The sequence below is a fragment of the Acomys russatus genome, chromosome 12, assembly GCF_903995435.1.
Source record: "Acomys russatus chromosome 12, mAcoRus1.1, whole genome shotgun sequence".
NCBI lineage: Eukaryota > Metazoa > Chordata > Mammalia > Rodentia > Muridae > Acomys > Acomys russatus.
In genome coordinates this window covers 1,222,539-1,244,273 of record NC_067148.1, presented here as the reverse complement: position 1 = coordinate 1,244,273, position 21,735 = coordinate 1,222,539, and positions in this window count along the sequence as shown.

Genomic DNA, 21,735 nt, shown 5'->3' with positions numbered 1-21,735 from the left:
GTCATAGTCATAGGGAAGGGAAATGAGGTGAAAGCGGGAGCGGGAGGAATGGGAGGATGCATGGGATGGTAAAGCAAATGATATATAATATGAATTATTTTATTTTTCAATAAAAATGTGTTTAAATTAAAAAACATTGCCAAGATATCATACTAATATCATAGCAGTGTACCTGAAAGCCCTAGCACACACAAAAAAACACAAACACAAAGGGAGTAAACAACCAAAACCTACCAAATTCGGGCAGAAATCAATAAAATAGAAATAACAACAGCAACAAAATATAATCAATGAAACAAAATGTGGGTGCTGTGAGAAAATCAATCAAATTGGCAAACCTTTATATAAATTCACTAAAAGACAGAAAGAATATCCAATTTAACAAAATTTGAAATGAAAAGATACCCTGGGACTCTAGAGAATTATAAGAACATACTTTAAAAATCCATAATCCAGCAAATTGAAAAATCTAACGAAATGGATAATGTTTTTTTGTCAGGAGCCGACATTCGCCATTGCAAGATGGTGCCGGTTTCCGGGTTCTTGAACTCAGTAGTGGTAAAACAACTCTCATGCGCATGCGTGAAGCCCGCCAAAAGCCATGCTAATGAAGCTTTGAGACACGAACCAATCGAATCTACTCACACCTCCCTTTGCTCTATATAAGCGGTGCCAGTTCTGTGCTCTGGGTCTTCCGTTCTTAGCTGTCAGCTGCGCAGCCAGGCATCATGATGTATCCCCAATAAAGCATGCTTCAGAAGGATCCTGTTGTGGTGTCTTCCTTGCTGGCGAGGCGGGCACGACAAGTGGTGCCGAAACCCGGGAACTGAATTAACACCAACGAGGCACCAGCGGAGACCCCTCTTTGAGGAGGATTCAGAACTGACACGCGGGAAGGATCAGATCCGACTTTCTACTGAAAGGTATGCTTGTTGCAGGTGTGAATCCTCTCCTTTACGCTTTCATTTTCATATGTCCGGTCATCGTTGTTCTTATAATTTGCCTTTGTCTGAATTGTCATCGTCCAGGGCACAAGTGTGTCTGTGGGGAGCCATAGAATTGCTGTAAGTCATGGGTAGATAGCCGTGCTGGCCGCCCGCTCTTGTAGATAAAAGAGAAACATGGGCAACTCCTCATCAAAGACATTGGTGCAAGCTTTGAAGGAGCTCCTCAAAGAGAGGAAGTTAACAATTCCAGAACAGACCTTAAAGGGGTTTATAAAAGAAGCTGATCGAGCGGCTCTTTGGTTTATAGTTTCGGGATCGTTGACTATACCATGTTGGGATAAACTGGGATGAGACTTAGCAGGAGAAAAGGAACAAGGTACCTTGGGCCCAGGTGCCTATCCTATATAGAAACTGATAAAGGCATGTTTAGAAGACAAAAGATGTGGAGAAAGAATAAAGGAAGGACAGAAACTATTAATAGAGTATCAAGAGAGCATGTCAGAATCAGATAGAAAGGGAGAAAAGTCTAGACATAAAAAGATAAAAAGGGGTAAATTAGAAAAGGAAGAAAAAGATCAGGTGATTCCAGAAAAAGGGAAGAGGAAAGAAAAGAGTCTGTATCCTTTATTAACAGAATTCACAGATCTTCAGGTGATAGAATCTGAGTCCAGTTCTTCTGAGTCAGAAAAAACCGATATATCAGGGCCAGGGATGCTGGATACTTCAGACGAGGAGGAGCCGGAGGAGGAAGCAACTAAGTATGAGGAAGAAAGGTATAGACCGCCTCCATATGCTCCATTAGCCCCTCCAGCATCTGAGACAAGGCCTAAAACAACCACAGGGGCAAAAACATCTTTTACAAAATCCAAGGATAGGAGAAAAATATTGCAGACATTCCCAGTTTTTGAAGATGAGAATCAAGCAAGGTTCCACAGACCATTGGAACATAAACAGTTAAAGGAACTTGCTGAATCAGCCAGAGCATACAGTGCTAATGCATCCTATACTCAGATACAGATTGAGAGACTGGCAGCCACAGCCATGACGCCCGATGATTGGCATTCTACTGTAAGGGCTTGCCTTACTATGGGCCAATATTTGGACTGGAAATCAATTTTCTATGTTCTTTGTCAGAATCAAGCTAAGGCCAATGTTGCCACAAGCCAGCCACACTGGACTTTTGACATGCTTACAGGACAGGGGCAATGGACAACAAATCAGACGGCCTTACCTGTGGAAGTATACACATAAATAAATAATAATGCCATTAGAGCTTGGAAACATCTCCCTAACAAGGGAGAGGTGGCTGGAAATTTAACAAAGATCATTCAGGGTGCTAACAAGCCTTTCTCTGATTTTGTAGCTAGGATGGTAGAAACAGCGGGAAAGATCTTTGGTGATCCTGATGCAGCTATGCCTTTAGTGGAACAATTGATATTTGAACAATGTACTAAGGAGTGTAGAAATGCTATCACACCCTGGAAAGGAAAAGGATTAAATGCATGGATGAAAGCCTGTAGGGAACTCGGAGGCCCTCTGTCTAACTCTGGAATTGCGGCCGATGTTCTTGCGGCTCAGAGGTCCAATAACATGACATGTTTTAATTGTGGAAGGAAAGGACACCTAAAAAGACAGTGTAGACAACAAAAGAAACCACCTGAAAATAAAAAGATACCAGGAATTTGTCCCAAATGTAAGAAGGGTAAGCATTGGGCAAATGAATGTAGGTCTATAAAGGACATAGAAGGCAGACCAATTGAAACCAGACCTGAACGACTGCAAAAAAAAGGAGAGTGGGGCCCACGTCCCCAGGGCCCTCAAATGTATGGGGCCATCCAGCCGAACCTGCCAAAGGTGTCATTCAGACCCCTGGGCCCAGAAGAGCCACTCCAGGTTTGGCAGGACTGGACCTCAGTTCCACCACCACAGCAGTACTAACACCACAGATGGGATGCCAGCCTATACCCTCTGATTTCTTTGGACCTTTACCTAAAGATACGGTAGGGTTGGTGCTAGGAAGATCCTCATCTACACTTAAAGGATTAATCATTCATCCTGGAGTCATTGACTCAGACTATGAGGGACGGGTTAAAATATTATGTTCTTCCCCACGAGAAATTACATCTATCTCTCCGGGAGATCGCATTGCCCAATTGCTACTCCTTCCCAGCTTACACAAACTGTTTACTGCTCATGATGTCCAAAGAAAAGATAAAGGATTTGGCTCCTCGGGAGGAGGTCATACGTATGTCTCCCTAGAAATGGATGACCGGCCCATCTTAACGTTATACGTGAACATTAAAGAATTTACTGGGATATTAGACACTGGAGCTGATACAAGTATCATCTCCACTCATTGGTGGCTGAAAAATTGGCCTTTAATGCAGGCCTCCCAGACCCTTCAGGGATTAGGTTATGAGTCCTCTCCATCAAAAAGTGCCTCCAGTTTATCATGGTACGACGAAGAAGGAACGGAGGGAACTTTCAAACCCTATGTCCTTCCTCTTCCAGTAAATTTATGGGGAAGGGACCTATTAAAACAAATGAATTTTAAGTAAACCAATGATTATTCTACTCAAAGTCAGAAAATTATGAAGAATATGGGCTGTATTCCTGGAAAAGGATTGGGAAAGAACTTACAAGGACGACTAAACCCTGTTGACGTACAACCTAAAGAAGATAGGATGGGTTTGGGTTTTTCCTAGGGGCCATTGAAGAAGCTATTCCTTTACCATGGTTAACTGAGGATCCGGTGTGGGTTCCTCAATGGCCTCTCTCCTCCGTAAAATTAGAAGCAGCTAAGCTACTAGTAGAGGAACAAAACTCGATGGGACATCTAGAGGTTTCCCAATCACCTTGGAGCACGCCTATTTTTGTAATTAAAAAGAAATCAGGAAAATGGAGGTTATTGCATGATTTAAGAGCAATTAATAATCAAATGCAAATCATGGGACCCATTCAAAAGGGCCTGCCACTTTTATCAGCTTTACCAAAAAATTGGGACTTGGTTATTATTGACATTAAGGATTGTTTCTTCTTAATTCCTCTACATCCCGATGATAGATGCAGGTTTGCTTTTACTATACCCTCTACTAATCATGAAGAACCAGATAAAAGATTTCAATGGACGGTATTGCCACAAGGCATGGCAAATAGTCCCACTATGTGCCAATTCTATGTAGCAAAAGCCATCGATCCAGTTCTCAAAAAATATCCAAAATTGCGTATATGCCATTACATGGATGATATTCTACTTTGTAGTAATAATCAAGAAATGCTGCAAGAGGCTTTTGTATACCTAAGTCAAGAACTACAAAAAGGGGGACTGAAAATTGCCTCTGAGAAAGTACAGGAAGGAACAATAGGAAACTTCCTAGGAACAAGAATTTAATCAGATAAGGTTACGCCTCAAAAGATTACTACTAGACGAGATTTGTTAAAGACTCTTAATGATTTCCAAAAATTGTTGGGTGATATTAATTGGATTAGGCCATTTTTAAAATTATCTACATCAGAATTAAAGCTTTTACTTCAAATATTAGAAGGTGATTCTCATATTTCGTCCCCTAGACACTTGACCATTGAGGCAGAAAAGGTATTAGAAAAAATAGAACAAGTAATTAAAGACTCACAACTAACTAGGATTAATGAACAACAACCATTTTCATTATGTATTTTGCCATCTCCTACTCTACCTACAGCAGTGTTATGGCAGCAAGGACCCTTGTTATGGGTACATCCTCATGTCTCACCAGGAAAAATTATAGGATATTATCCCACTAGTGTTGCTGACTTGGCCCATAAAGGACTACAATTGGCCATCACCCATTTTGGTCGTTATCCTGAGACTATTATTAGCCCATATACTGCTCACCAAATTCAGGTGTTATGTGCCAACATCGATTCTTGGGCTATTCTCAGATGTATTTCCCCTGGTATTATTGACAATCATTATCCTAAACATCCATTACTTCAATTCGCCTTAACTAATGCCCTTATTTTTCCAAGGATTACTAAGCCGGAACCATTAACCAATGGTATTGATATTTACACAGATGGATCCAAAACAGGTATTGGTAGCTATGTTATAGATAATAAACCTTGTCAAATTCAATTTCAATTACATTCTCCACAATTAGTAAAATGTGCAGTGGTGGCCTATGTGCTCGATAAATTTTCAGACCCCATAAACATTATTTCAGACTCACATTATGTGGTCAATGCTGTTAAATCACTTGAAGTTGCAGGACCAATCAATGCCAAGAGTTCGGTAGCCCACCTTTTTTCAGAAATAAGGACTAAGATTCAACAACGACATAACCCATTTTTTATACAACATATCAGAGCACATACATTATTGCCCGGACCTATGACTAAGGGCAACGCCATTGCTGATGAAGCCACACGATAGATGTTATGGGTAAGCATAAATTCTGATGCTGCAAAACAGTTTCATGATCTATATCATGTACCAGCTCAGACTTTGAGATTAAAATTTAATATATCCTGCGCCGAAGCGCGAGATATTGTTCTTCAATGCAATAATTGTGCTGAATTCCGATCCATGCCAAGCATCGGAGTTAATCCGCGGGGCTTAAGACCATTACATATTTGGCAAATGGATGTGACACATATTTCTACATTTGGAAAATTAAAATATGTTCATGTTTCTATAGATACCTGCTCTGGTGTTATACATGCTTCACCACTGGCAGGGGAAAAGACAACACATGTGATTACCCATTGCCTGGAGGCTTGGGCAGCTTGGGGTAAACCCCAAATCCTAAAAACTGATAATGGTCTCACATACAGTTCAAAAACTTTTCAACAATTTTGCAAGCGACTTGGTGTAGAACACCGCACGGGTCTACCCTACAATCCCCAAGCACAGGGGATTGTGGAACGTGCCAATGGCACCCTGAAAATGTATTTACAAAAAACAAAAAGGGGGAATAGGCCACTCTATGGGACCTAAAGGCACTATCTCCCTTGCCTTATTTACCTTAAATTTTTTAAATTTGGATACAGCAGGACATTCTGCGGCGGACAGACATGTTATGTCTCTGCCACCTATCAGAGAACAAGTAAAATGGAAAGATGTTCTCTCTAATCAACGGAAAGGCCCAGATCCAGTAATAATAAGATCCAGGGGAGCTATCTGTGTTTTTCTGCAGGATCAAGAGAATCCTATCTGGGTACCAACAAGATTAACAAGAATTGTGAAGGCACTCGAGCATGATGCTACTATGGAAGAAACTTACACTGATGGGAGCGACACTGCTGACGCTGATAACCAACCCAGGAGAGACGATCCAACTATGGGCAGTGACAAAGACGTGGCCAGTGCCGATGCCAGTGCATAGCGAATCATCAGTTCTACCCACATTTTTATCAACCTCTTGTGATCGGGAAATACCCTGTTTCAAACCTAATGCTGAAGGAACCAAAAAATAACTTTGTGAATTGCAATTCTACTGAAAGGACTTGCTATCTAGCGGAATGTTGGAATGGAAAAGATGAGAAGAACAACACTGCCATTGTGGTAAAACTGCCATTGTGGTAAAACTGCCAACCTTTGTCCCCATTCCAGTAGAAGCGAATGAACAGACGTTTCCTATTCTAAATCTTATGAGACAAAAAAGAGACTTTGGAGTAACTGCAGCCATTATATCCGCGATAGTCATCTCAGCGGCTGCTGCGACTACAGCGGCTATAGCAATGACTCAACAGGTCCAAACTGCTGCGGTCATCAATGAGGTGGTCGAGAAATCTGCAACAGCACTAGCAGTCCAACGAGAGATTGATTCACATTTGGCATCAGGAATTCTCTTGGTTAATAAGCGAGTAGATTTGGTACAAAGCCAAGTGGATGAGTTGTTCAATGTTATCCAATTGTCATGTGTGTCCTCGATGCGGGGCCTTTGCATAACCCCATTGGCATATAATTCTTAATTTAGAAATGAGAGTATGTTGTTGTCTAATTATCTAAAAGGCAACTGGACTATTGAAGGTGAAAAATTGTCTAAAGATCTGCTAATGTCTATTGCTAATTTGAATGGAACTAGACTAAAACCACTTTCCATGGGAGCTTTTGTTGACTGGATTAAGGATGCTTTTAATTTCTTTAAGGAATGGGCAGGGATTGCTGTATTGTGAATTCTAATGCTTATCTCTGCCTGTATTTGTTTCTGGTGTTTTCACAAAATTACAAAAAAAAAAAAAAAAAAGAGCACATGATGATGATGCCATGTTGTGCAAGCTTTGGCAGTATTGAATTAGGACAATCCCCAAGCATATGGCTGGCCACTTTGAAAGAGTAATCATGTGATCGATTGCATTGTCTCTCTGGCTTATCGCTGTCTCAACACCACCTGCTCTCGTCTCCCCCTGATAAGTTGTTGATGCATTTCCTCTCTGCTCTCATGGCCTTTGCACTCTGAGGGTTTGTCCCATTGCACCAGAGAAGGCATGGAAACATCTTGGGATGTCAGCCTTTGCACGTTCTGAGTCTTACCTCATTGCACGAGACAAGGTGACTCCCCCCACTTTCCTAAGGGCGTCTTGATCGCTGAGCTGTAGAAGGCGAGGCTTGATCGACACCCATTTCCTCTTTCGGTGTCTTGATCGCTGTGCTGTAGAAAGCAAAGCTTGATCGTCACCCATCTCTTGTCATGCATCTTAATAAATATTTAAGGGGGAGATGTCAGGAGCCGACATTCACCATTGCAAGATGGCGCCGGTTTCCGGGTTCTTCTTGAACTCAGCAGTGGTAAACAACTCTTATGCGCATGCGTGAAGCCTGCCAAAAGCCATGCTAATGAAGCTTTGAGACACGAACCAATCGAATCTACACACGCCTCCCTTTGCTCTATATAAGCGGTGCCAGTTCTGTGCTCTGGGTCTTCCGTTCTTAGCTGTCAGCTGCGCAGCCAGGCATCATGATGTATCCCCAATAAAGCGTGCTTCAGAAGGATCCTGTTGTGGAGTCTTGCTGGCGAGGCGGGCACGACAGTTTTTCAGTACATATAAGTTACCAAAGTTAACTCATGATCAGATGAGCAACTTAAACAGACCTATAGCCCCAGGGATAAAGAAGCAGTAATTAATAGTCATTTAACCAATAGAAGCATAGAACTAGTTTACTTTAGCACATAATTCTACAATACTTTCAAAGAAGAATTAACAACAGTACTTTAAAAATTATTTCATAAAATGGAAACTGAAGAAAAACTACCCAAATCATCATGATACCCAAACCACATAAAGACCAACAAAGAAAAATAATTACTCAACGATTTCCCCATGAAAAAAGTTATCAGGATAACTTTTGCATATCGAAATCCAACAATCTATCAAAAACATCACTCACTGTGATCAAGAAGGCTTCATCCCAAAGTTGCATGATTGTTTGAACATACATAAATTGATAAATACAATTCACCATATAAACAAAAATGATATGATCATTTCAAAATTCAATACCCCTTCATGACAAAAGCCCTAGAGATTAGGGAAACAAGAGACATACCACAAGATAACAAAATCAGTTTACAACAGTGTCATGGCCAACATCATTTTAAATTGGGAAAAACTCACAATAATTCCATTAAAATCCAGAACAAGACAAAATTGTCCACTAACTATCTTCATACCTATTTCAAAAACTCAACTGAAGTCTTAACTAGAAATATAAAACAACTGAAGGAGATCAAGGAAATACAAATTGGATAGGGATAATTAAAAGCATCCTTAGTTGCAGATGACTGTGCATAAATGATCCCAAAAATTCCTCTGAGAAACACTTAGAGCTGATAAACAAATTTCCTGAAAGTAGCTGGATATGAAATAAACCCACAAGTTAGTAGCCTTTCTATATATAAGTAACAAACTGGGAAAGAAGTCAGGGAGACACCAACTTTCACAATAGCCTTAAATAATATAAAATATCTTGACGTAACTAACCAAGCAAGTGAAAGAACCGTATTGATAAAAACTTTAAGAAATTGAGACTCAGAAGATGGAAAGAAACTCCTTTCCATCTCCTTCTCCCACAATTCATGGATTGGCAGGATGAATAAAATAATAATGGCCATCTTACCAAAAGCGATCTGTAAATTCATTGTAATCCTAATTCAAAATTCAACATAACTCTTCAAAGACCTTGAAAGGACAATTTCAGCGTCACATAGAAACATAAAAATATGAGCATATCTAAAACAATCTTGAGTAATAAAAGAACTGCTAGAGTAATCTCCATCTCAAACTTCAAGTTGTACTACAAATCTATAGTAATAATAATAGCAAAGTTTTGTTACAAATCAGAGACATGGATCAATGCAATAGAATTCAAGTATCAAATATAAATCCACAGAATTATGAACACACAATTGTTGATAAAGAAGCAAGAAATAAAATGTTGAAGATGGTGAAAAAACATCTTCAACCAATGGCGCTGCTCAAATCCAACAGCTGTTTGTAGAATCCTCATAGATCCATACTTATCACCCTGCACAAAACTCGACTCAAATGGTTCAAAGACTACAACATAAAACCAGATGCTCTGAATCTGATAAAGAGTAACCCAATTAAACAATAGGATATTGAGCTAAACAGATATTTCCCAAAAAAGAAAACTCAAAAGGCTAAGGGACACTTTAAGTGTTCAGTATCCTTAGTCACTAGAGAAATACAAATCAAAACCTCATTCAGATTCTATCTTATATTTGTCACAATAACTAAGATCAATAAACCAAATGACAGCTCACACCAGTGAGGATGTAGAACAAGAGGAACACTGTTCCTTTGCTGGAGGGATTGAGAACTTGTACAGCCACTATGGAAAGCAGAGTGTTGCTTTCTCAAAGAGAAAGAAAATCAATCTAGCTTAAGATGGATTTGATCTAAGGTAAAGACCCACTCATGATCCAGCCAAACTGCTCTAGGAAATATATACCCAAATACTTCCTTTATCTTACTGCAGAGCCACTTGCTTATCCATGTTCCTTGTTGTTCTATTCATAATAGCAAGAAACTAGAAACAAACTAGATGCCCCTCAATAGATGAATGGATAAAGAAAATGTGGTATATTTACATATTGGATTATTTCTCAGCTGTTAAAAGTTAAATAATCAAATTCACAGGTAAAGGGATAGAACTCAGAATGACTAATGTGATATATATATGGGTATATTAACATTTAAGTCAGGGATAGTCAAGCTATAATTTATAGACCACAGAGGGTAGTAATAGAATAAGTAAGTGGGGGTGGGGGAGGGAAGATAGATATCCTTAGGAAAGGAAAATAAAATAAATAGTTATAAATGACTGGAGGGCATAGAGTTGGAACATCATTTGGGGAGAGGAGGAAATACAGGGGAAGAGGTAAGAAACATGGCAAGACACAGCTAAAATTTAGGGTCATTTGAGGTATAATATGGAAGCCTAATATAGTAGAAACTTCCTAAGATATATAGACATATAGAAGCAATCTAAAGAGGAGACAGAGCCCAAACTGGCCATATCTTGTCACCAAATGAAGCTTCCAGTTCCAGAATTGGGTTATTTGTAATTGAATTGAGTTGTGAGGCAAAGGGGTTCCATTGGAGCCCCCAAACAATACAGGCTATGCCAAGACTATAGATTTCTTTCCATAAACTGACAACCAGAGCCCATTGCTAAAGATGAAACCTACAAAGCTTATTGAATATGGAAAATTTGAGCTGGTGCCTACATAGAGCCTTCATCTTATAGTCAAATGTCTTTGGTACAGGAAGGTACTCTGCATGCTATAAAGTGAGACATAAACACCTTCCCACTCACAGAACCTTGCATTGCAATAATGTCCACCTTGCAAGATATGCTAATGTAATAGTGGCACAGAACTTGTTGGAACAACCAACCAAAATCTGTTTGGACTTAATGTCTGTCCACAGGAGCGAAACCATATTTGATATGCTTTGTGTGACCAAAAACCTGAAACTAGATAGCATTTTTTGGCTTTGAATTTCAAAAGAATATTATGCAGATAATAAAACTGATTTCTATTTAAGAAGAGTAGTAATATTATTTGTATTCCTGTTTCTGATACATGGTTGCATTTATTTTCTATGTTGGTGTACAACTACATTATATGTCCAGAGAACTTTGGATTTTATGGAGTTGTTTCATAACCAAGAAAGCAGTAAGTCATGTGAAATCTGAATCAATCATTTAAAACATATCTCCATCTTAGTTTGCATAATAACTGGAATCTTTATGATGCAGGAAGAGGTTAAAATGAACAGCTATCAAATTACACATAAAGTTTTTCATAAGAAATGTACTAACACAATGATCATTTATGGTACTAACAGCCATAACATACAATACTAATTAAAAGATTTGCTGACTCACTCATAAATGATGGAAATGTAATACCAAGTTAAAAGACAAAAATGAGTCCTAAAAGTGTAAATTTCAGCCTTGAGTTTCAACAAGACTTTAATTTGCTGAAATAAAAGTTTGACTTCAAAACTTTGAGACAGTTTGATCAGTACTTAGTGGAAAGATTTACCATGAACAAGTTTGGCTACTGATGCAGAAGTGATTTTAATTGTGACTAAATTTTTCTCTACAAATTGAACATTTAGAAAATATTAATCACCATATGCATGACTAATTGCCTAATTTGTGAACATACCATTCACTCAATGAAATGCATTAAAGTCTGACCATGGCATGCATTTACAAACATGAATAAGTGGACAAAAGGGCTGAAGCAGATTCTTGGTGGAAATGATAATCTGATATGCAACAATCAAGTGTGTATTTGGAAGGAGATTATAAGACGGCATGATTCAGAGTTGTGATAAAACCTTGTGTAATATGTGATCACATAGCAAGACACATGTTATATCTGCACATTAGTTCATGACTACCATGGTTGTTATAAGAATTTCATCTTCAACATTTTTTCTTCTTACCATCATTTAACCAAACCACCCCTGAAAATTGTTTGCTTACAAGGCCATTGATTTAAGCACAGCAACCTGATATTTAAATACCATTCATAAAGAGAGAAATAAATAAGTAAATCATTTTAGTCAACAAGAGTTAAGAAGCTATAATTTATTTACCACTATACAGCTAAATTACTATGTTTGACCCTGGAAATATTGTATACTCCAACAATAAGAGTGACTCAGATTTTTCATCTGGCTCCATAAATCAGCATGTTGTTCTGAAAGAATGACTAAGTGTCTTTGCTTATTCACTTAGCTGCATAGTGCTCATGAAAGCACAGGAGATTTTTACTATTCCTTTTCGAATATTTTTTTTCCTTTTCAAATATTGTTAGGTTGGTTTTTCCAAGACAGAGTACACAGACCTTCCCGTCTTGGACTTAGTTCTTCCACAAAAAGGTTCATGTTTGTATCTTTTTTGTTTGTTTGTTAATTAGCTTTTTGATGAATCCACAAATATTTGACAAATGTCTTATATGAAGATGCCAGGAAAAAAGAAATGCATAAAACAGGCTATTCTAATAGCAAAGATCTATTTTTAAAACTACTTTAAAGAAAAAGTAGTTGCCTGCTTCATATTATACTTTACTTTTGTTAGTTATGTTAGTTTCTTTTCTATTGCTAAGATAAAATATCATTATCAGTGATACTTATAGAAGACAAGATTTATCTGTTTCCAGTTCCTAAAGGACATGGGCTGCAAGCTATCATGGTGTGAGGGCAGCAAGTTGACACCTTGCATCTTGAATATAAACACGAAACAGAGTACAAGTGGAAATTACAAGTCTTTAAAGCTACTCTCAAGGAACTTACTTCCTCTAAGAAGGCCATACCTCTTAAACCTCCTCAAACAGGGCCACCAATGGAGGACCAAGTCCTTAGGAAGTATAAATCCAGCCTTTTCTTCTGTAAGAAGTTAATTGTAGTTTTCTATAGTGCCTTTGGCTGCACTTAACCACATTCCCCAAGACATAGATAAGCTCAGAAGTGAATTGACTGGACCTTAAGTGAAATGTAAATGGTAACAATAAGTCAAAAATTTTAGTCTTGTGGATAGACTATTAAGTAATGTTAAAAAATATTGCACATAAACTAACACACACACACGTATTATATACTGGTTAACAAAACCCACAAAAACATGATGAAGAGATCCTCTCACATGTGTATTTACTTTTATGTTGGGGATGGTAGGCCATACGGCCAATGTTCAGCCATCTTTTCAGAGCCTACACCTTTAGGCTCCTATTTCTCCAGCAGTCTGTCATTTACCAGAAACCAGCTGACCCTGTTGTAGTTTGGCAGTTAGACACCTGTTGTGGCTTATTGTGGGGGTCAGTCATTCTAAGACCCCTGAATTCATAGTAAGAGCTACTCCTTTCTGGCTATAAGCTAGCTTTTCCAGTAAGACTACTGGTAAAATCAGAATAAAGGGCAGCTGCCTGCGAGCAGCAGTTCTGGGAACTTTTACCTGACTAACCAGATCTTTTACAACTTCCCTTTCTCTCTGGAATTTCTCCCTCTTCTGTGATTATGCCATAGCAACCCTCGCTTATGCAAATATCCATGCCCCCACACCTATAAAAACTCTGTGAAAATTTTCAATAAGCAGGGCTTCATCAGAATCCAGACTTGCCTTCATTTCTTTGTGTCTCCTGTTCCTCCACTTGTCTGCCCCCTCCACAGGTACCCATTGAAGACCCCACAGACTGGGTCACTTTTAGAAATAAACTTTATAAACTAAGTTTTAGAATATTAGACTGTTATTAGAGTTTTACCATACAGCAAAGACAAATGTTACATCCATTTTTAGAAATATAAATATAAATAATGAATAATGATATACCATAAAAATATAGTCAGGAAAATGTAGTAGTCCAGAGACTAATAGGTACCTTCAGTATGTATGTAAGATTACATTTAATGTGGGTATTTAATAGCAAAATAGGTTTTAAGGGTACATAAAATAACTGTATAGTGCCAGCTGTTACTGAAGTGTGGAGAAAGGAACATTGACATCCCCTTTTGAGAAGAACAAGTTTTGTATTATATATTAAAGAATAGTTCTATAATATCCTACAGTTCAGTGCATGGTCTGATCAATATTATTTTTAAGTGTATATAGTATTGAAATACTTAAAAATAAATACAAATAATAAATAAAATAAAATATAAATGGTATAAAGTAAATGAAATTTTATTAGAAAAACAGAAATGAAAATAAGGAATGAGAATTAGATGCCTAAATAAAGTGGTTTTGTATAAAATGGCAATGAGCATTAAAATGGCTTGTTTGTAATAAAAGACAACTTTCCATTGGATTGTATACTCTCATGTACTAGTTTCTCAGATATATTGCAGTATGGCAAAGCTGAATACAGGACATGGATTCCCTAATGTCAAAAACGTGCCTGGGTCCCAACCTGCTTTACTTTATTAACCTCTGATTGTGATTTTATATGAAGAAGTTTTGACTTAACTTTCGAATCCTAATTTGTATCCCATTTGAATTAACCATAAGGATACAGAATTGTAGAAGGCCATCAGTGATCTTGTTAATTTCTTGGTTTTATCATATAAAGGATGTGAACCAGTGGTTTGGCACTCATTGGATCACCTCCAAAATTTTTACTCAGTTATTACAAAAAAAAGGTAATATGGGCATTTAGACAATAGGCAAATTAGTAACCAGAAATGTACTTCATAGCATTTTTGCCTCTTAGAAATTTATTTAGTCATTCCTTTCATTTTATATTTAAGCTATCTTTAGAAGTTAAAGTATACATAGTTAACGATACACTATCTGCCAAATTGATTTTACAATCAAATATGTAATTCCTTTTTTTTTTTTTTTTTTTTTTTCTGAGACAGGGTTTCTTTGTGTATCCCTGGCTGTCCTGGACTCACTTTGTAGATAAGGAAGACCTCAAACTCACAGATATCTGCTTGCCTCTGTCTCCTGGATCCTGGGGTTAAAGGTATGCACCACATACTCAGCTATAATTCTTATGGGATAGTACTTTTATTGTTGAATTATGGAGCATTTACCTTTACTTAATTTTTGATAGAGATAATTTTTGGTAGTAAAATCTAATGCTATTAACAAATAATTAACATGATTACAAAGATAAAGAGAATTGTTTATGAGAGATATTTATGATATAGTTGCATTAATATTAATAATACCATCAAACTAATTAAATAACAATAATCCTGGTAAGAAATATGATTTGGTAAAAGAGGAAATGCACAACACTGATTGCTTAATGAAACCTAATTATCTATAGATAATACCAACTGGAAGGCATCATAGAGATTGTGGGATTTACTTTCAGTGCAAAAAGGGGCCATTAAAAATTCTAGCTTGAAAATGTTCTGGGGATTTTGGACCATGTCCTGCAGTTGTATTTTTTTGTTTTTTTGTTTTTTGTTTTTTTGTTGTTGTTGTTGTTTTTTTGTTTTTTTTTTTTTTACTTTTATTAAATGTCTATGATTTACACATCATGCACCAAAATCCCTCTCCTCCTCCCAGTAAAATAGAACAGACAAACAAAAAATCTTGTCACAGAAGCTGTAGTGTATCATGCAGTATCGCCTTTTGTTCTATTATGTTTATTTTCAAATGTTCATTGCTCCGAGTCATGGGTCTGGTTGGAGGCCTACACTATTGTTAATGGATCCTCCCTGGGACTGCTGTCAGATATCCCGTTGTTGCCATGTGTCAAGGAGATTCTTAATCTCTGAATTTTCAGGTCCGGCCCCTTCATGTGTTCCAGCAGGTCATACATGGGGTAAATGTTGGGGTGAGGTCCACTCAAAGCCTTGGATCAGGGCCCGCCACCTTGTCCTCAGGGCAGGGCCTGCTTTCCCTCTCCCGTGTCCTTGGGGGCAGGGCCAGCTTTCCCACTCCCATGCCCTCAGGGCAGGGACAGAGCTCCAGTTCCTTTGTCCTCCAGGCAGGGCCAGCTCTCAGGCTTCCATGTCACCGGGGCTGGCTCACAGGCTCCTGCATCTTCATGGCCACCTCTCCTGTTCTTGTGTCCTCAGGGTCAGCTCTCCTGCTCCTGTTCAATTTGCCAGATTGCTGCTGGCCGTCAAGGCCTGGATGGCCTCCTACTCCTGTGGGAACTGGATCTTGTGGGCCATCAAGCAGGTGGCAAGTGAAGGCTCCTCAAGGCCTTTGTTGAGTTGCTTGCAGAAACCATTGACGTTGGCCCAGCTCACCTTTTTATCCAGGGGAACTTGTGGCTCTGTTGATTCGTGCCTCCTCAGTCTCTGGTTCCATCACATGCTCCATTCGCCATGGGCCCCCACCTTTGTCCCCTAGTATTCACCTCTGCATCATCCAGCTCTCGGCACTGGGCTTGGTCCAGGCCTACGAGGCCTGTGGTGTGGGCATCTCGACTCGAACAGCACCCCCTCCTCAAACGCCATCTCCTTGGCCTGCACTGCACTAGACTATAAGCCAAAAAGCAGCGACAGTGGCCTGGGGTCCCTGGGATCTCATTGGAGCATGGTCCCATGGTCCGGCGGATGGAGGGCATGGACGATCCATTAGACAGGATTTCCTTCTTCCTGGGAAGCACCAGCACTATGTTTTGGAGCTCTCAGTATGGTCCTTTGGTGGCTGTGCAGTCACTGCTGTTCTGCAGATCAGACACAGTGTGGGATCAATGCCATCATGGATGAACTCTGCTTGAGTATTTCTAATACATTGCACTAAGTGTTTCCTCCCAGTTGCACTAAGGGCGTGGGCACTTCTGTGTAGTTCTGGAACACAATCATCCTCCTCAGAATGCATTGAGGACCCATCTTTGAAACGCCATGGACCCTGAGGCCACCGTGTGGACCTGCCCAGTTGTTGTGTCTCTTTTTTTTTTTTTTCAAGACAGAGTTTTTCTGTGTATCCATAACTGTCCTGGACTCACTTTGTAGACCAGGCTGGTCTCGAACTCACAGTGATCTGCTTGCCTCTGCCTCCCAAGTGCTGAGATTAAAGGTGTGCACCACTACCGCCCAGTCGGTTGTTTTATCTTAAGACATAAAATAAATAACTTTATAGTTATGGTAGAAAAAGAGAAAATATATAAATTTAACTAGATTGGTAAGTTCACACTCAGAAAGCAGTATTTAGAAAACAATTAGATATTTAAGTAAGTAGTTCTTGATAAATATAAAATGTCAATGTGCTAAATAATATAATTATTTATATAAGTAATTAAATACTTTTAGTAAATAAAAGATAAATAAATACTTCTAAGTATTTAATTACTATATTTTCATCTATTTCATTATCCAGTGAACAGTTTTGATAATCACTGTATTCCAGTCATTTTCACAATTGTTGGAGAGGATGGTCATGGGTTGCTAAAAATGGTATCTTTTGGACACAACAATACCATTGCACCCATGTACTTATAAGAGCTGTGGATACCTTCACAACCCATACAGAAAAACCCTGTCAACATTCCAGCATGAGTGGGAACTCATTAGGGTTCACTTTTCCTAAGGTGCTAGTGGCAGCTGATGGATACTGGAGAAGAGAAAGCTAGTTATCTTCCATGAAATGGCCTCTGGTAGGTTGCCCATGAACATTGAATGTCCCTAAACTTATGTATGTATAGACAGTAGTAATTGCACTCTGGGAGAGATAGATAGATGATAGATAGAGAAACAGAGAGAGGGAGGGTGAGAGAGAGAGAGAGAATGAATGAATGAATTTAGAAGGTATTGGGGGCATAAAAGAGACTCAGAGGAATAGACAAGGGGAAGGAGAGCAGTGGATATGAGCAAAATAACTGTATACATGTATAAAATTCTCAAGAAGCAAATCTATTTTAAAATCCATGGAGATGAATATAGAATTGTGTTATTTTTTATTATAATTTATTCACATTACATCTCCATTGTAATTCTCTCACTATTATCTTAGGTGGTAATAACCCTCTAGCATTTGCATTCCATAAAGATCAAATTAATTAAAGCAAACTAGCTTAAAAGAACACCCAATACCAAAAAAAATTTAGAAACAAAATACTAAAGGTCTTTAAAACATGGGTCTAATTTTCTTTTTGTACAAAAGAGAAATCCAAGATAAGTCAGTAGATATATCTTAGGTGTGGCACATAGATATGATTCTATAGAAAGATAAGATAGATAGTTAGATAAGGTCTTCAAAAACCTCAGAGACATGCAGAATATGGCATTTAAAATGTTTTTATTATTTTAAAGATTCACTGAAAATGAGGCAGGTTAACTCCTGGCAATACCCAGTCTGCCTCAAAGAGCATGATGAGCATCAAAGAGCCTCCTTATGGAGATGGCTTCAAATGTGGCAAACAAGCCACTGGGCAAAATGTCCTCATTTCTACCACAGTCAGAATTCTGCCTAAAAAAGGTCAAGCTTGGATGCAGGCAGAGTCAACTGCCAAACTCTGCCAAGACAGGGTAAGCAAGTCCTCAATAGTTCCTGCCTCACAAATATGTCTGACAGATATATTAAGCCAGAAGGCTGAGGAAGATGCTCCAACATAATAGAGAGTTTTTGGGTGACTATTCAGGTAGAAAACCCTCTCTGTCATCTTCTCATTTGGAAAGTTACTAACCTGCACTCCCGGCATATTCAGGTAATCAAGTTAATCCTTCTCAAGTATCTGAAGGAGTTGAAGACCAGGGTGCTTAGTTTTACAATTAACCTTAGTTGTTTTCAGGTTAAGATGTTTTCAGGTCTAGATAGATGGTTTAAGTTGATAACAATAAGATGCGATGGAGATTGATTTACGTTCAGAATTTTAGACACACCAAGATAAGAAAGATGTTTTCTTCAAGACTGTCAAATACAAATAGCCAAAATACTAAGAATGTAACACTTATATAGTTCCTGATTGTGTCTTGGTTCTTGTTATAGGTAGACTATTGTATATATGTGTAATTATATAAATGCATATGTAAAAAATAAAAATGTTTAAAAAACAAAGTGGGGATTTAATTTTCACAATAATGGAAAATAATAAGTTTATATTCTTACCAAAGACTAACCATTCACTATGACCAAAGGCAACAATCAAAAACTCAAAAAAAATAACGCTAAATGAACATTTAATAAAGACTAACTGGAATCTCAATTTTTAGGAAATAGAGACTGTTGGATTCCCTCTTCCTTCCCTGCTTACTAACACAGAGTTTTGCTATATAATTCTTCCCTCACCACATATACACACATTGTTTTGCTTCAGATGTTGTTTGTCGCCAGTTTTTCTCCTTCTGGCAGATTTCCATCATCATATAGACCTAGAGAGAGGCTTTTTATTTTACCCCAAACTGCTTCAAGGAGGAACTGTAAGTGTGTGAGCCTTGAGCATTTTCTCAGGTGCTTTGGCAGGCCTCCAGTCTTTGGAAATAAAGTTCTGTTCTTATGATGTCATAGTTTCCATTCTTATCCCTGGCTTCAAAGTTTTCTCTTATGACTGTTCGATGTTCAATTTTAAATGAACGTAAAATTTTAGCAACTTCCAAACAGTAAGATCACTGTGTATACAATAAAAGCCTAAAATGCATTTTTGTCTGTGATATTTTTTAAGTTTACTTGAGAAAACCAAATGTATTCATCTTTTTCCAATGCTTAAAATAACCTAATAGCTATCTTATTAAAAACATATTATATAGGCTGTATAAATATTAAATAACATAATTATCTATTAGAATTTTTATTTATTCATTCACCACATTGTCAATAGAGGTTATTGAATGTGCCTGGGTATTTTTAAGACATGTCTTCCGAGGAGATGCACAGTAACTTTCTCATGATCACTCTCCCCCAAAGAAACATATGTTAAATGTCAGCAAAGTAGAAAAGGACTAAGATCATCAGTGCCGAGTGCATACTAAGAAGAAGAAGTCTGGAATCAGATTCCCTTAACTATTTAGCACATGATTTGTTTTATTGACCAATGATGTGGTCATGGGTTCACATAAGTTCAGTTTTGCTTACCATCTTTCTAATTTTTAGATTTTCTTCTATGGAAATCAATTTTTTCATATTCTGATTATGGTTTTCTCTGCCTCAACTCTTTCAGGATCATCATCATCTTGCTTCCCATCCAAATTCACAGCCATTTCCTCCCTATCCTTAGGAAATAAACAGACATCTAAATAATAAGTTAAAAACAAGCAAACCAGAATAGGACAAAATAAATGAACAAAAATAAGAAAAAAAGCAAAAATAAAAGTGCAAAAAACATGTATATATACATATGTATTATATAATGTTAAACGAACAAGGCCTGATAAAGCAATATGAGACAAAGAACATGAAAAACATTGAGGTTGTTTTGTGTTGTCTAGCTATTGATAGACATGGTGCCTGCCCTTATGAGTAGTTTCTATACCTAGTGAGACTTCATTGAAGAAAATTAATTTTTCTTTGTGAGTGGTTGTCAGTTGGCTTAGCAATGGATACTTCATCCATTTTCCCTCTCAGCACTGGAACTACATCAGCAAGTCTTGCACATCTTGCCTCAGTTTCCATGGGTTCATATGTGTATCTTTCTTTTCTGTCCAGGCCTTGTTTCCCCATGCACTCAGTTCTCTCTGCCTCCTCTTACACAGGGTTTCTGGAACTCTGAGATGGGGGATGTGACAAAGAATGCATCCAGGAATTATGTTATTGTTAAGTTTTTTCCAGAACAATAGTATTTTACTTTCTCTGAGGTCTCTGGACTATCTAGTCTCAGGTTCCTGGCCGTGTAAGCAATGTCAGTAAGATAAAATTCTAACAATATATTAGTTGTTTAGTTGTACAACGTGTATGCCACGATTGCACCAATACATCTTGCAAGCAGCTCATCATTATAAATCAAAGTGTTTGTAACTGCATTGATGTTTGCCTTTTCTCTTTGGTAGCATTCAGACAGAGTCACTTCTGGTACCATGAACACTAGTCAGTAAGGTATAAGAGTTCTAGGTTCCTACCATATTTATTTCTCTATGTTCAATGTGTTGGGTATATGTTGTCTTCAGCAATAGGACCTTATCATTGTTCCATTGTTTGTGGAGACAAACTAAAAGCCTTGACAATAGCCTGGTATCTAAATTTGGGTTTTATTCCTGTGAAGAGACACCATGACTATAGCAACTTTTATAAAGGAAAACACTGGAGTTTCGGATATTTAGTCTATTATTTTATGGTGGGAAGCATGATAGTGTACAGGAAGACATGGTACTAGAGAAGGAGCTAACAGTTCCACATTCAGACCCCCAGACAGCAGGCAGAGAACTGAGACACACTTCGCCCAGAAAAAGCACTACTCCTACTCCAAGGTCTCACCTCCTAATAAGGCCATTCCTTATGAACCTATGTGGGACATTTTCTTTTAAACTACCACATTCTTCTCCCTGGACCTTAAAGGCTTGTAGGCATATCATAATGCAGAAATGTATTAAGCCCGACTTTAATAGTCCCCATATTCTATAATATTCTCAACCATGTAAAAGTATAAATTATCTTCTGAGACTCATGGAATCTCTTAACTGTAATTCCTTGTAAAATCAAAACAAAAAAAGCAGATCATATACCTCCAAAATATGACACAGGATATGTATTACCATTCCAAACAGGAAGAAATGGAACTGAGTAAGGAAGTATTGAAACAAAGAAAGACCAAAAACCAGCTGAGCAAACTCTAAACTCTGTATCTCCATGTCAGATGTCAAAGTGCTCTTTAGATCTCCAACTCCTTTTAAGCTTTGCTGACTGCCACATACTTCTTTCTCTTAAACTGGTTCCACT